We start from the raw sequence: 14,746 nt of genomic DNA on the forward strand, positions 1-14,746 counted from the left end.
ACCGAAGGACATGGGGGGCCAGATGAGCACACAGAGTAGGACCAGAGAGGGACCAGAGGAGGACACAGAGGGGGACCGGAGGGGGACCGGAGGAGGATACAGAGGAGGGCCGGAGGGCCAGAGGGGGACCAGAGGAGGACACAGAAAAGGACCAGAGGGGGACCAGAGGAGGACACAGAGGGGGACCGGAGGGGGACTGGAGGAGGACACAGAGGAGGACCAGAGGGGGACCGGTGGAGGACACAGAGGAGGACACAGAGGAGGACCAGAGGGGGATCAGAGGAGGACACAGAGGAAGGCCAGAGGGGGACCGGAGGAGGACACAGAGGATGTCCAGAGGGGGACCGGTGGAGGACACAGAAGGGGACTGGAGGAGGACACAGAGAAGGGCCGGAGGAGGACACAGGGGAGGACCAGAGGAGGATCAGAGGAGAACCAGAGGAGAACACAGAAGAGGACCAGAGGAGGACCAGAGGGGGACCAGAGGGGGACATAGAGGAGGGCCAGAGGGGGACCCGAGGAGGACACAGAGGAGGACCAGAGGAGGATCAGAGGAGGACCAGAGGGGGACCAGAGGAGAACACAGAGGAGGGCCAGAGGGGGACCAGAGGAGGACACAGAGCAGTACCAGAGTGGAACCGGAGGAGGACACAGAGGGGGATCAGAGGAGAACACGGGGGACTGGAGGAGCACACAGAGGATAGAAAGGGGGGCCAGAGGGGGACTGGAGGAGGACACAGAGGAGGACCAAAGGGGGACCAGAGGAGGACACAGAGGGGGACTGAAGGAGAACACGGGGGACTAGAGGAGCACACAGAGGACAGAGAGGGGGGCTGGAGGAGGACACAGAGAAGGACCAGAGGGGAGCTGGGGAGGACACTGGGGACAGTGGGGGGTGATCGGTGTGGGGGGGGGGGAGTTACAATCACCGATCTCCCTGCGCAAGTTTCAATAAAGCAGCTGGAAGCTTCATGACATCATATACCCATATGTCTCTCTTCTAGCTTCTATATGCGATTTTTTTATATGTTTTATTTTATACTGTGCTTTGGAAATGTTTATTTTTATATTATTGAATCACTTGCAATAAGCACTATTGACACTAGAGGGCAGTATTGAGATCAAGGAGACTTCTGATTCTAGTATCTCAGAACAAGCAACTTCCTTTGCCGGGTGCTGTGGCGTGCATCTGTAATCCCAGCTACTTGGGAGGCTGAGGCTGTTGGCTTGCCTGAGTCCAGGAGTTCTGGTCTACCCTGTGCTATGTTGATCAGGTGTCCATGCTAAGACTGGCATCAATATGGTGGCTCTAGGGGAGCCTGGGGTCACCAGGTTGTCCTAAGGAGGGGTGAACTGGCCCAGGTTGGGAACAGAGCAGGTCAAAGCCCCCATACTGGTCAGTAGTGGGATTGCACCTGTGATTAGCCAGTGTAGAGCAGCCTGGACAATACAGTGAGACGCAGGCTTTTTATTGGATGATCACCGATCTGTTTTACAATTCACATTTTCATAACAATATTCACAACTGTGTGGGAGGCACCGAATTGAAATACCATCTTAATAATATGTGCTATAGATTTTACTAACAAGTTAAAAAGGAAAACTGAGTAGTTCATCATTTTCAAGGAAAAAAAATAGGCTGCCACTGCTCTCTCTATTCTTTTCAGTCTCTCCCTCTTTACAGAAACATAGTACTGAATCCACAGATATTAAGGGGTGTTTTATAAAAAAAATGATGCAGAGCTATTCATCCTGTGAAATGGGTGTACATTTGTTCTGTGCAAACGAGGACACAGTTGAGTATATCTAGGCTATTTTTTTCCAGGTTAAATGTTATTCATTTGTACAAAATAGAGTAATTTAGGAAAATTAACAATTATGGCCACTAGATGGCAATGATGAGCATAGGAAATAAATACTTATTTACTATAATTGTTAGCTCCAGCTAGTGGTCACAAATCATCATTTCCGGTACCATTACATTTTCAATGAATAAAAAAACATTCAATAAGGAGAGAAATATTTCTGATGTGTTTTTATTTTATGTTGTGCTTTGGAAGTGTTTATTATTATATTATTGAATCACTTACAATAAGCAATATTTACACTAGAGGGCAGTATTGAGATTAAGGAGACTTTTGATTCTAGTATCTCAGAACAAGCCACTTCCCTTGCTGGGTCCTAATGAAAGGCTCTGTACTGATGGGTACTGATAGGTGGCACTGATGAGGTGTGGACTGTGTCATTCATTTTTTATTTTATTTTATTTTATTATTATTTTTTTATTTAATTTTTTATTTTTTTTTACAATGCTTTCTTTTTTGGGGAGGTAGAGTGGACGGTGTCAGTGTTTTTTTTTTCATTTCATCTTTTATTATTTTTAAAAAAAAATTATTTTTATTCTGTTGGGGGGTCTAAACAGACCCCTGACATCTCCCTTTTGAGACAGGGAAAGGGAGTGAGGACACAGATTCCCCAGTCTCTTTCTCTGCAGTCTCAGCTGCACTGAAATTAATGAACGGAGACAGCGGCTCCTCTCCATTCATAAACTGAAACATCATAAACACAGGTCACAGTCAGTCAGTGACTCTGTCTATTCAGAAGAGGAAGGATCTGGTAAATTACATATATACCGGCTCCTTCCTCTGCTCTCTATCCTGAAAGATCTGGGACAGTGGGGGTGGAGGAATACAGAGGGGGACCGAAGGACATGGGGGGCCAGATGAGCACACAGAGAGGGACCAGAGAGGGACCAGAGGAAGACACAGAGGGGGACCGAAGGGGGACCAGAGGAGGACACAGAGGAGGGCCAGAGGGGGACCAGAGGAGGACACAGAAAAGGACCAGAGGGGGACCGGAGGAGGACACAGGGGGGGACCGGAGGGGGACTGGAGGAGGACACAGAGAAGGATCAGAGGGGGACCGGTGGAGGACACAGAGGAGGACATAGAGGAGGACCAGAGGGGGATCAGAGGAGGACACAGAGGAAGGCCAGAGGGGGACCGGAGGAGGACACAGAGGATGTCCAGAGGGGGACCGGTGGAGGACACAGAAGGGGACTGGAGGAGGACACAGAGAAGGGCCGGAGGAGGACACAGGGGAGGACCAGAGGAGGATCAGAGGAGAACCAGCGGAGAACACAGAAGAGGACCAGAGGAGGGGGACCGGAGGGGGACATAGAGGAGGGCCAGAAGGGGACCGGAGGAGGACACAGAGGAGGATCAGAGGAGGACCAGAGGGGGACCAGAGGAGATCACAGAGGAGGGCCAGAGGGGGACCAGAGGAGGACACAGAGCAGTACCAGAGTGGAACCGGAGGAGGACACAGAGGGGGATCAGAGGAGAACACGGGGGACTGGAGGAGCACACAGAGGATAGAAAGGGGGGCCAGAGGGGGACTGGAGGAGGACACAGAGGAGGACCAAAGGGGGACCAGAGGAGGACACAGAGGGGGACTGAAGGAGAACACGGGGGACTAGAGGAGCACACAGAGGACAGAGAGGGGGGCTGGAGGATGACACAGAGAAGGAACAGAGGGGAGCTGGGGAGGACACTGGGGACAGTGGGGGGTGATCGGTGTGGGGGGGGGAAGTTACAATCACCGATCTCCCTACGCAAGTTTCAATAAAGCAGCTGGAAGCTTCATGACATCATATACCCATATGTCTCTCTTCTAGTTTCTATATGTTTGATTTTTTTTGTATGTTTTATTTTATGTTGTGCTTTGGAAATGTTTATTATTATATTATTGAATCACTTGCAATAAGCAATATTGACACTAGAGGGCACTATTGAGATTAAAAAGATTTCTGATTCTAGTATCTCAGAACAAGCCACTTCCTTTGCTGGGTGCTCTGGCGTGCATCTGTAATCCCAGCTGCATGGGAGGTTAAGGCTGTTGGATTACTTGAGTCCAGGAGTTCTGGTCTACCCTGCGCTATGTTGATTGGGTGTCCATGCTAAGACTGGTATCAATATGGTGGCTCTATGGGAGCCTGGGGTCACCAGGTTGCCCTAAGGAGGGGTGAACCGTCCCAGGTTGGAAACAGAGCAGGTCAAAGCCCCCCATACTGGTCAGTAGTGGGATTGCACCTGTGAGTAGCCAGTGTAGAGCAGCCTGGACAATACAGTGAGACACAGGCTTTTTATTGGATGATTACCGATCTCTTTTACAATTCACATTTTCATAACAATATTCACAACTGTGTGGGAGGCACCGAATTGAAATACCATCTTAATAATTTGTACTATGGATTTTACTAACAAGTTAAAAAAGAAATGTAAAAAGGAAAACTGAATATTTCTTAATTTTCAAGGAAAAATAAATAGGCTGCCATGTGTCTCTCTATTCTTTTCAGTCTCTCCCTCTTTACAGAAACATAGTACTGAATCCACAGATATTAAGGCAGGGCTCGACAAAACCCGGGCGCCAGGTCGCATTTGCGACTAGAATTAGCGACCTGGCGCCGGGGGCAGCACAGAAGGGGGTATCCTGTCTCCGTGGACGCCGCCGGCGTGATCGTGTCGGGCCGCGCCACCGGCGGCCGGCTTTGAGGCCTTCTGCAATCCTATGGTTCCTTCTGGAATCCGGTGCCCTCTTGTGGTGGCCGTTGGAATGACAACCAGCAATGCTAATTGAGCTTCCCCTGCCTGCCAGCCTATCTCCTTCCCTTTACTTAGAACCCCTAAACATTATATATATTTTTTATTCTAATACCCTAGAGAATAAAATCGTGGTCGTTGCAATACTCTCTGTCACACCTAGCAGTGCTAGCGGTCATCAGTTTGAATCCCAACCGAAGCAATACCTGCAGGGGGTTTGTGTGCTCTCCCTATACATGGGTGGGTCTCCTCCACGTACTATGATTGTCTTCCACACCCCAAAGGCATGCTGGTAGCTAAATTGCCCCTAATATACTTATGTATAAATGTGAGTTAGTAACCCTTATGCTGCGTACACACGATTGGACTATCCGGTGGACTTAGAAAGAAGTTTTGACTCAAAATTGTCCCTCGCACTCGGCAGTCTGGCTGACAATCTGCCCGTCTGTGTGCTAGTCCGGAGGAGCCTGGCTTTCTTCTTCATCGCCGCCTTTGGGGTCTTGTCCCGCTCTTCGGGGGTCTTGTCCCGCTCTTCAGTTCTTCTGCCGGACTTCCGCTTTCTTCTTCCTGCTCTTTTACTAGCGTTGGCCCGGTCTTCTGACGCTGTCACCTTCTTCTCTTCTTTTCTTCCTTGCGATGTTGACACAACGCTCTCTCTGGCCGCAATGGCAGGGACGCATTGTGCGGCGACTTATATAGGGAAAAGGGGCGGGGTCACTGGGAGATGTCACATGGTGACCCCGCCCCTTATGATGTCACATTCCCAGCATCCTCCGGGGGACCGGATGAGCACACAGAGGAGAAGACAGAGGAGGACCAGAGGGGGACGTGAGGGGAGCCGGGGATCACACAGGGGACAGTGGAGGGTGATCGTGTGGGGGAAGTTACAATCACAGATCTTTCTGTGTGGCTTTCAATAAAGCAGCTGAAAGCTTACTTTTTGCCATCAAATACTCATATGTCTCTCTTCTCTTTTATATGTTTTATTTTATGAAAGGGAGTGAGGACACAGATTCCCCAGTCTCTTTCTCTGCAGCCTCAGCTGCACTGAAATGAAAGAACAGAGACAGAGACTCCCTTCATAAACTGAAGCATTATAAACACAGTTGTCAGTCAGTGACTCTATCTATTCAGAAGAGGAAGGAGCTGGTAAATGGCATATATACCGACTCCTTCCTCTGCTCTCCATACTGAAAGATCTGGGACAGTGGGGGTGGAGGAGCATAGAGGGGGACCGGAGGACATGGGGGGACCGGAGGAGGACACAGAGGAGGACCAGAGGGGGACAAGAGGAGGACACAGGGGAGGACCAGAGGGGGACTGGAGGAGAACACAGAGGGGGATCTGCGGGGAGCCGGGGATGGACACAGGGGACAGTGGGGGGTGATCGGTGTGGGGGGGAGTTACAATCACTGATCTCCCTGAGCGGCTTTCAATAAAGCAGCTGAAAGTTTACTTTTTGCTATAATATATACCCATGTGTCTCTCTTCTAGCTTCTATATGCGATTTTTTTTATATGTTTTATTTTATACTGTGCTTTGGAAATGTTTATTTTTATATTATTGAATCACTTGCAATAAGCACTATTGACACTAGAGGGCAGTATTGAGATCAAGGAGACTTCTGATTCTAGTATCTCAGAACAAGCCACTTCCTTTAGCCGCGTGCTGTGGCGTGCATCTGTAATCCCAGCTACTTGGGAGGCTGAGGCTGTTGGATTGCTTGAGTCCAGGAGTTCTGGTCTACCCTGTGCTATGTTGATCGGGTGTCCATGCTAAGACTGGCATCAATATGGTGGCTCTATAGGAGCCTGGGGTCACCAGGTTGTCCTAAGGAGGGGTGAACCGGCCCAAGTTGGAAACAGAGCAGGTCAAAGCCCCCCATACTGGTTAGTAGTGGGATTGCACCTGTGAGTAGCCAGTGTAGAGCAGCCTGGACAATACAGTGAGACGCAGGCTTTTTATTGGATGATCACCGATCTGTTTTACAATTCACATTTTCATAACAATATTCACAACTGTGTGGGAGGCACCGAATTGAAATACCATCTTAATAATATGTGCTATGGATTTTACTAACAAGTTAAAAAGGAAAACTGAGTAGTTCATCATTTTCAAGGAAAAAAAATAGGCTGCCACTGCTCTCTCTATTCTTTTCAGTCTCTCCCTCTTTACAGAAACATAGTACTGAATCCACAGATATTAAGGGGTGTTTTATAAAAAAAATGATGCAGAGCTATTCATCCTGTGAAATGGGTGTACATTTGTTCTGTGCAAGCGAGGGCACAGTTGAGTATATCTAGGCTATTTTTTTCCAGGTTAAATGTTATTCATTTGTACAAAATAGAGTAATTTAGGAAAATTAACAATTATGGCCACTAGATGGCAATGATGAGCATAGGAAATAAATACTTATATACTATAATTGTTAGCTCCAGCTAGTGGTCACAAATCATCATTTCCGGTACCATTACATTTTCAATGAATAAAAAAACATTCAATAAGGAGAGAAATATTTCTGATGTGTTTTTATTTTATGTTGTGCTTTGGAAGTGTTTATTATTATATTATTGAATCACTTACAATAAGCAATATTTACACTAGAGGGCAGTATTGAGATTAAGGAGACTTTTGATTCTAGTACAGTATCTCAGAACAAGCCACTTCCTTTGCTGGGTCCTAATGAAAGGCTCTGTACTGATGGGTACTGATAGGTGGCACTGATGAGGTGTGGACTGTGTCATTCGTTTTTTATTTTATTTTATTTTATTATTATTTTTTTACTTAATTTTTTATTTTTTTACAATGCTTTCTTTTTTGGGGAGGTAGAGTGGACAGTGTCAGTGTTTTTTTTTCATTTCATCTTTTATTATTTTTACAATTTTTTTCTTTTTATCAATTCTGTTGGGGGGTCTAAACAGACCCCTGACATCTCCCTTTTGAGACAGGGAAAGGGAGTGAGGACACAGATTCCCCAGTCTCTTTCTCTGCAGCCTCAGCTGCACTGAAATTAATGAACGGAGACAGCGGCTCCTCTCCATTCATAAACTGAAACAACATAAACACAGGTCACAGTCAGTCAGTGATTCTGTCTATTCAGAAGAGGAAGGATCTGGTAAATTACATATATACCGGCTCCTTCCTCTGCTCTCTATCCTGAAAGATCTTGGACAGTGGGGGTGGAGGAATACAGAGGGGGACCGAAGGACATGGGGGGCCAGATGAGCACACAGAGTAGGACCAGAGAGGGACCAGAGGAGGACACAGAGGGGGACCGGAGGGGGACCGGAGGAGGATACAGAGGAGGGCCGGAGGGCCAGAGGGGGACCAGAGGAGGACACAGAAAAGGACCAGAGGGGGACCAGAGGAGGACACAGAGGGGGACCGGAGGGGGACTGGAGGAGGACACAGAGGAGGACCAGAGGGGGACCGGTGGAGGACACAGAGGAGGACACAGAGGAGGACCAGAGGGGGATCAGAGGAGGACACAGAGGAAGGCCAGAGGGGGACCGGAGGAGGACACAGAGGATGTCCAGAGGGGGACCGGTGGAGGACACAGAAGGGGACTGGAGGAGGACACAGAGAAGGGCCGGAGGAGGACACAGGGGAGGACCAGAGGAGGATCAGAGGAGAACCAGAGGAGAACACAGAAGAGGACCAGAGGAGGACCAGAGGGGGACCAGAGGGGGACATAGAGGAGGGCCAGAGGGGGACCCGAGGAGGACACAGAGGAGGACCAGAGGAGGATCAGAGGAGGACCAGAGGGGGACCAGAGGAGAACACAGAGGAGGGCCAGAGGGGGACCAGAGGAGGACACAGAGCAGTACCAGAGTGGAACCGGAGGAGGACACAGAGGGGGATCAGAGGAGAACACGGGGGACTGGAGGAGCACACAGAGGATAGAAAGGGGGGCCAGAGGGGGACTGGAGGAGGACACAGAGGAGGACCAAAGGGGGACCAGAGGAGGACACAGAGGGGGACTGAAGGAGAACACGGGGGACTAGAGGAGCACACAGAGGACAGAGAGGGGGGCTGGAGGAGGACACAGAGAAGGACCAGAGGGGAGCTGGGGAGGACACTGGGGACAGTGGGGGGTGATCGGTGTGGGGGGGGGGGAGTTACAATCACCGATCTCCCTGCGCAAGTTTCAATAAAGCAGCTGGAAGCTTCATGACATCATATACCCATATGTCTCTCTTCTAGCTTCTATATGCGATTTTTTTATATGTTTTATTTTATACTGTGCTTTGGAAATGTTTATTTTTATATTATTGAATCACTTGCAATAAGCACTATTGACACTAGAGGGCAGTATTGAGATCAAGGAGACTTCTGATTCTAGTATCTCAGAACAAGCAACTTCCTTTGCCGGGTGCTGTGGCGTGCATCTGTAATCCCAGCTACTTGGGAGGCTGAGGCTGTTGGCTTGCTTGAGTCCAGGAGTTCTGGTCTACCCTGTGCTATGTTGATCAGGTGTCCATGCTAAGACTGGCATCAATATGGTGGCTCTAGGGGAGCCTGGGGTCACCAGGTTGTCCTAAGGAGGGGTGAACTGGCCCAGGTTGGGAACAGAGCAGGTCAAAGCCCCCATACTGGTCAGTAGTGGGATTGCACCTGTGATTAGCCAGTGTAGAGCAGCCTGGACAATACAGTGAGACGCAGGCTTTTTATTGGATGATCACCGATCTGTTTTACAATTCACATTTTCATAACAATATTCACAACTGTGTGGGAGGCACCGAATTGAAATACCATCTTAATAATATGTGCTATAGATTTTACTAACAAGTTAAAAAGGAAAACTGAGTAGTTCATCATTTTCAAGGAAAAAAAATAGGCTGCCACTGCTCTCTCTATTCTTTTCAGTCTCTCCCTCTTTACAGAAACATAGTACTGAATCCACAGATATTAAGGGGTGTTTTATAAAAAAAATGATGCAGAGCTATTCATCCTGTGAAATGGGTGTACATTTGTTCTGTGCAAACGAGGACACAGTTGAGTATATCTAGGCTATTTTTTTCCAGGTTAAATGTTATTCATTTGTACAAAATAGAGTAATTTAGGAAAATTAACAATTATGGCCACTAGATGGCAATGATGAGCATAGGAAATAAATACTTATTTACTATAATTGTTAGCTCCAGCTAGTGGTCACAAATCATCATTTCCGGTACCATTACATTTTCAATGAATAAAAAAACATTCAATAAGGAGAGAAATATTTCTGATGTGTTTTTATTTTATGTTGTGCTTTGGAAGTGTTTATTATTATATTATTGAATCACTTACAATAAGCAATATTTACACTAGAGGGCAGTATTGAGATTAAGGAGACTTTTGATTCTAGTATCTCAGAACAAGCCACTTCCCTTGCTGGGTCCTAATGAAAGGCTCTGTACTGATGGGTACTGATAGGTGGCACTGATGAGGTGTGGACTGTGTCATTCATTTTTTATTTTATTTTATTTTATTATTATTTTTTTATTTAATTTTTTATTTTTTTTTACAATGCTTTCTTTTTTGGGGAGGTAGAGTGGACGGTGTCAGTGTTTTTTTTTTCATTTCATCTTTTATTATTTTTAAAAAAAAATTATTTTTATTCTGTTGGGGGGTCTAAACAGACCCCTGACATCTCCCTTTTGAGACAGGGAAAGGGAGTGAGGACACAGATTCCCCAGTCTCTTTCTCTGCAGTCTCAGCTGCACTGAAATTAATGAACGGAGACAGCGGCTCCTCTCCATTCATAAACTGAAACATCATAAACACAGGTCACAGTCAGTCAGTGACTCTGTCTATTCAGAAGAGGAAGGATCTGGTAAATTACATATATACCGGCTCCTTCCTCTGCTCTCTATCCTGAAAGATCTGGGACAGTGGGGGTGGAGGAATACAGAGGGGGACCGAAGGACATGGGGGGCCAGATGAGCACACAGAGAGGGACCAGAGAGGGACCAGAGGAAGACACAGAGGGGGACCGAAGGGGGACCAGAGGAGGACACAGAGGAGGGCCAGAGGGGGACCAGAGGAGGACACAGAAAAGGACCAGAGGGGGACCGGAGGAGGACACAGGGGGGGACCGGAGGGGGACTGGAGGAGGACACAGAGAAGGATCAGAGGGGGACCGGTGGAGGACACAGAGGAGGACATAGAGGAGGACCAGAGGGGGATCAGAGGAGGACACAGAGGAAGGCCAGAGGGGGACCGGAGGAGGACACAGAGGATGTCCAGAGGGGGACCGGTGGAGGACACAGAAGGGGACTGGAGGAGGACACAGAGAAGGGCCGGAGGAGGACACAGGGGAGGACCAGAGGAGGATCAGAGGAGAACCAGCGGAGAACACAGAAGAGGACCAGAGGAGGGGGACCGGAGGGGGACATAGAGGAGGGCCAGAAGGGGACCGGAGGAGGACACAGAGGAGGATCAGAGGAGGACCAGAGGGGGACCAGAGGAGATCACAGAGGAGGGCCAGAGGGGGACCAGAGGAGGACACAGAGCAGTACCAGAGTGGAACCGGAGGAGGACACAGAGGGGGATCAGAGGAGAACACGGGGGACTGGAGGAGCACACAGAGGATAGAAAGGGGGGCCAGAGGGGGACTGGAGGAGGACACAGAGGAGGACCAAAGGGGGACCAGAGGAGGACACAGAGGGGGACTGAAGGAGAACACGGGGGACTAGAGGAGCACACAGAGGACAGAGAGGGGGGCTGGAGGATGACACAGAGAAGGAACAGAGGGGAGCTGGGGAGGACACTGGGGACAGTGGGGGGTGATCGGTGTGGGGGGGGGAAGTTACAATCACCGATCTCCCTACGCAAGTTTCAATAAAGCAGCTGGAAGCTTCATGACATCATATACCCATATGTCTCTCTTCTAGTTTCTATATGTTTGATTTTTTTTGTATGTTTTATTTTATGTTGTGCTTTGGAAATGTTTATTATTATATTATTGAATCACTTGCAATAAGCAATATTGACACTAGAGGGCACTATTGAGATTAAAAAGATTTCTGATTCTAGTATCTCAGAACAAGCCACTTCCTTTGCTGGGTGCTCTGGTGTGCATCTGTAATCCCAGCTGCATGGGAGGTTGAGGCTGTTGGATTACTTGAGTCCAGGAGTTCTGGTCTACCCTGCGCTATGTTGATTGGGTGTCCATGCTAAGACTGGTATCAATATGGTGGCTCTATGGGAGCCTGGGGTCACCAGGTTGCCCTAAGGAGGGGTGAACCGTCCCAGGTTGGAAACAGAGCAGGTCAAAGCCCCCCATACTGGTCAGTAGTGGGATTGCACCTGTGAGTAGCCAGTGTAGAGCAGCCTGGACAATACAGTGAGACACAGGCTTTTTATTGGATGATTACCGATCTCTTTTACAATTCACATTTTCATAACAATATTCACAACTGTGTGGGAGGCACCGAATTGAAATACCATCTTAATAATTTGTACTATGGATTTTACTAACAAGTTAAAAAAGAAATGTAAAAAGGAAAACTGAATATTTCTTAATTTTCAAGGAAAAATAAATAGGCTGCCATGTGTCTCTCTATTCTTTTCAGTCTCTCCCTCTTTACAGAAACATAGTACTGAATCCACAGATATTAAGGCAGGGCTCGACAAAACCCGGGCGCCAGGTCGCATTTGCGACTAGAATTAGCGACCTGGCGCCGGGGGCAGCACAGAAGGGGGTATCCTGTCTCCGTGGACGCCGCCGGCGTGATCGTGTCGGGCCGCGCCACCGGCGGCCGGCTTTGAGGCCTTCTGCAATCCTATGGTTCCTTCTGGAATCCGGTGCCCTCTTGTGGTGGCCGTTGGAATGACAACCAGCAATGCTAATTGAGCTTCCCCTGCCTGCCAGCCTATCTCCTTCCCTTTACTTAGAACCCCTAAACATTATATATATTTTTTATTCTAATACCCTAGAGAATAAAATCGTGGTCGTTGCAATACTCTCTGTCACACCTAGCAGTGCTAGCGGTCATCAGTTTGAATCCCAACCGAAGCAATACCTGCAGGGGGTTTGTGTGCTCTCCCTATACATGGGTGGGTCTCCTCCACGTACTATGATTGTCTTCCACACCCCAAAGGCATGCTGGTAGCTAAATTGCCCCTAATATACTTATGTATAAATGTGAGTTAGTAACCCTTATGCTGCGTACACACGATTGGACTATCCGGTGGACTTAGAAAGAAGTTTTGACTCAAAATTGTCCCTCGCACTCGGCAGTCTGGCTGACAATCTGCCCGTCTGTGTGCTAGTCCGGAGGAGCCTGGCTTTCTTCTTCATCGCCGCCTTTGGGGTCTTGTCCCGCTCTTCGGGGGTCTTGTCCCGCTCTTCAGTTCTTCTGCCGGACTTCCGCTTTCTTCTTCCTGCTCTTTTACTAGCGTTGGCCCGGTCTTCTGACGCTGTCACCTTCTTCTCTTCTTTTCTTCCTTGCGATGTTGACACAACGCTCTCTCTGGCCGCAATGGCAGGGACGCATTGTGCGGCGACTTATATAGGGAAAAGGGGCGGGGTCACTGGGAGATGTCACATGGTGACCCCGCCCCTTATGATGTCACATTCCCAGCATCCTCCGGGGGACCGGATGAGCACACAGAGGAGAAGACAGAGGAGGACCAGAGGGGGACCTGAGGGGAGCCGGGGATCACACAGGGGACAGTGGAGGGTGATCGTGTGGGGGGAGTTACAATCAAAGATCTTTCTGTGCGGCTTTCAATAAAGCAGCTGAAAGCTTACTTTTTGCCATCAAATACTCATATGTCTCTCTTCTCTTTTATATGTTTTATTTTATGAAAGGGAGTGAGGACACAGATTCCCCAGTCTCTTTCTCTGCAGCCTCAGCTGCACTGAAATGAAAGAACAGAGACAGAGACTCCCTTCATAAACTGAAGCATTATAAACACAGTTGTCAGTCAGTGACTCTATCTATTCAGAAGAGGAAGGAGCTGGTAAATGGCATATATACCGACTCCTTCCTCTGCTCTCCATACTGAAAGATCTGGGACAGTGGGGGTGGAGGAGCATAGAGGGGGACCGGAGGACATGGAGGGACCGGAGGAGGACACAGAGGAGGACCAGAGGGGGACAAGAGGAGGACACAGGGGAGGACCAGAGGGGGACTGGAGGAGAACACAGAGGGGGATCTGCGGGGAGCCGGGGATGGACACAGGGGACAGTGGGGGGTGATCGGTGTGTGGGGGGGGGGAGTTACAATCACTGATCTCCCTGAGCGGCTTTCAATAAAGCAGCTGAAAGTTTACTTTTTGCTATAATATATACCCATGTGTCTCTCTTCTAGCTTCTATATGCGATTTTTTTTATATGTTTTATTTTATACTGTGCTTTGGAAATGTTTATTTTTATATTATTGAATCACTTGCAATAAGCACTATTGACACTAGAGGGCAGTATTGAGATCAAGTAGACTTCTGATTCTAGTATCTCAGAACAAGCCACTTCCTTTGCCGGGTGCTGTGGCGTGCATCTGTAATCCCAGCTACATGGGAGGCTGAGGCTGTTGGATTGCTTGAGTCCAGGAGTTCTGGTCTTCCCTGTGCTATGTTGATCAGGTGTCCATGCTAAGACTGGCATCAATATGGTGGCTCTAGGGGAGCCTGGGGTCACCAGGTTGTCCTAAGGAGGGGTGAACTGGCCCAGGTTGGGAACAGAGCAGGTCAAAGCCCCCATGCTGGTCAGTAGCGGGATTGCACCTGTGAGTAGCCAGTGTAGAGCAGCCTGGACAATACAGTGAGACGCAGGCTTTTTATTGGATGATCACCGATCTGTATTACAATTCACATTTTCATAACAATATTCACAACTGTGTGGGAGCCACCGAATTGAAATACCATCTTAATAATATGTGCTATAGATTTTACTAACAAGTTAAAAAGGAAAACTGAGTAGTTCATCATTTTCAAGGAAAAAAATAGGCTGCCACTGCTCTCTCTATTCTTTTCAGTCTCTCTCTCTTTACAGAAACATAGTACTGAATCCACAGATATTAAGGGGTGTTTTATAAAAAAAAATGATGCAGAGCTATTCATCCTGTGAAATGGGTGTACATTTGTTCTGTGCAAACGAGGGCACAGTTGAGTATATCTAGGCTATTTTTTTCCAGGTTAAATGTTATTCATTTGTACAA

This window comes from Lithobates pipiens, unplaced genomic scaffold, assembly GCF_037356315.1.
Source record: "Lithobates pipiens isolate NorthernLeopardFrog02 unplaced genomic scaffold, aLitPip1_a1.2 Scaffold_57, whole genome shotgun sequence".
NCBI classification, from domain to species: Eukaryota; Metazoa; Chordata; class Amphibia; order Anura; family Ranidae; genus Lithobates; species Lithobates pipiens.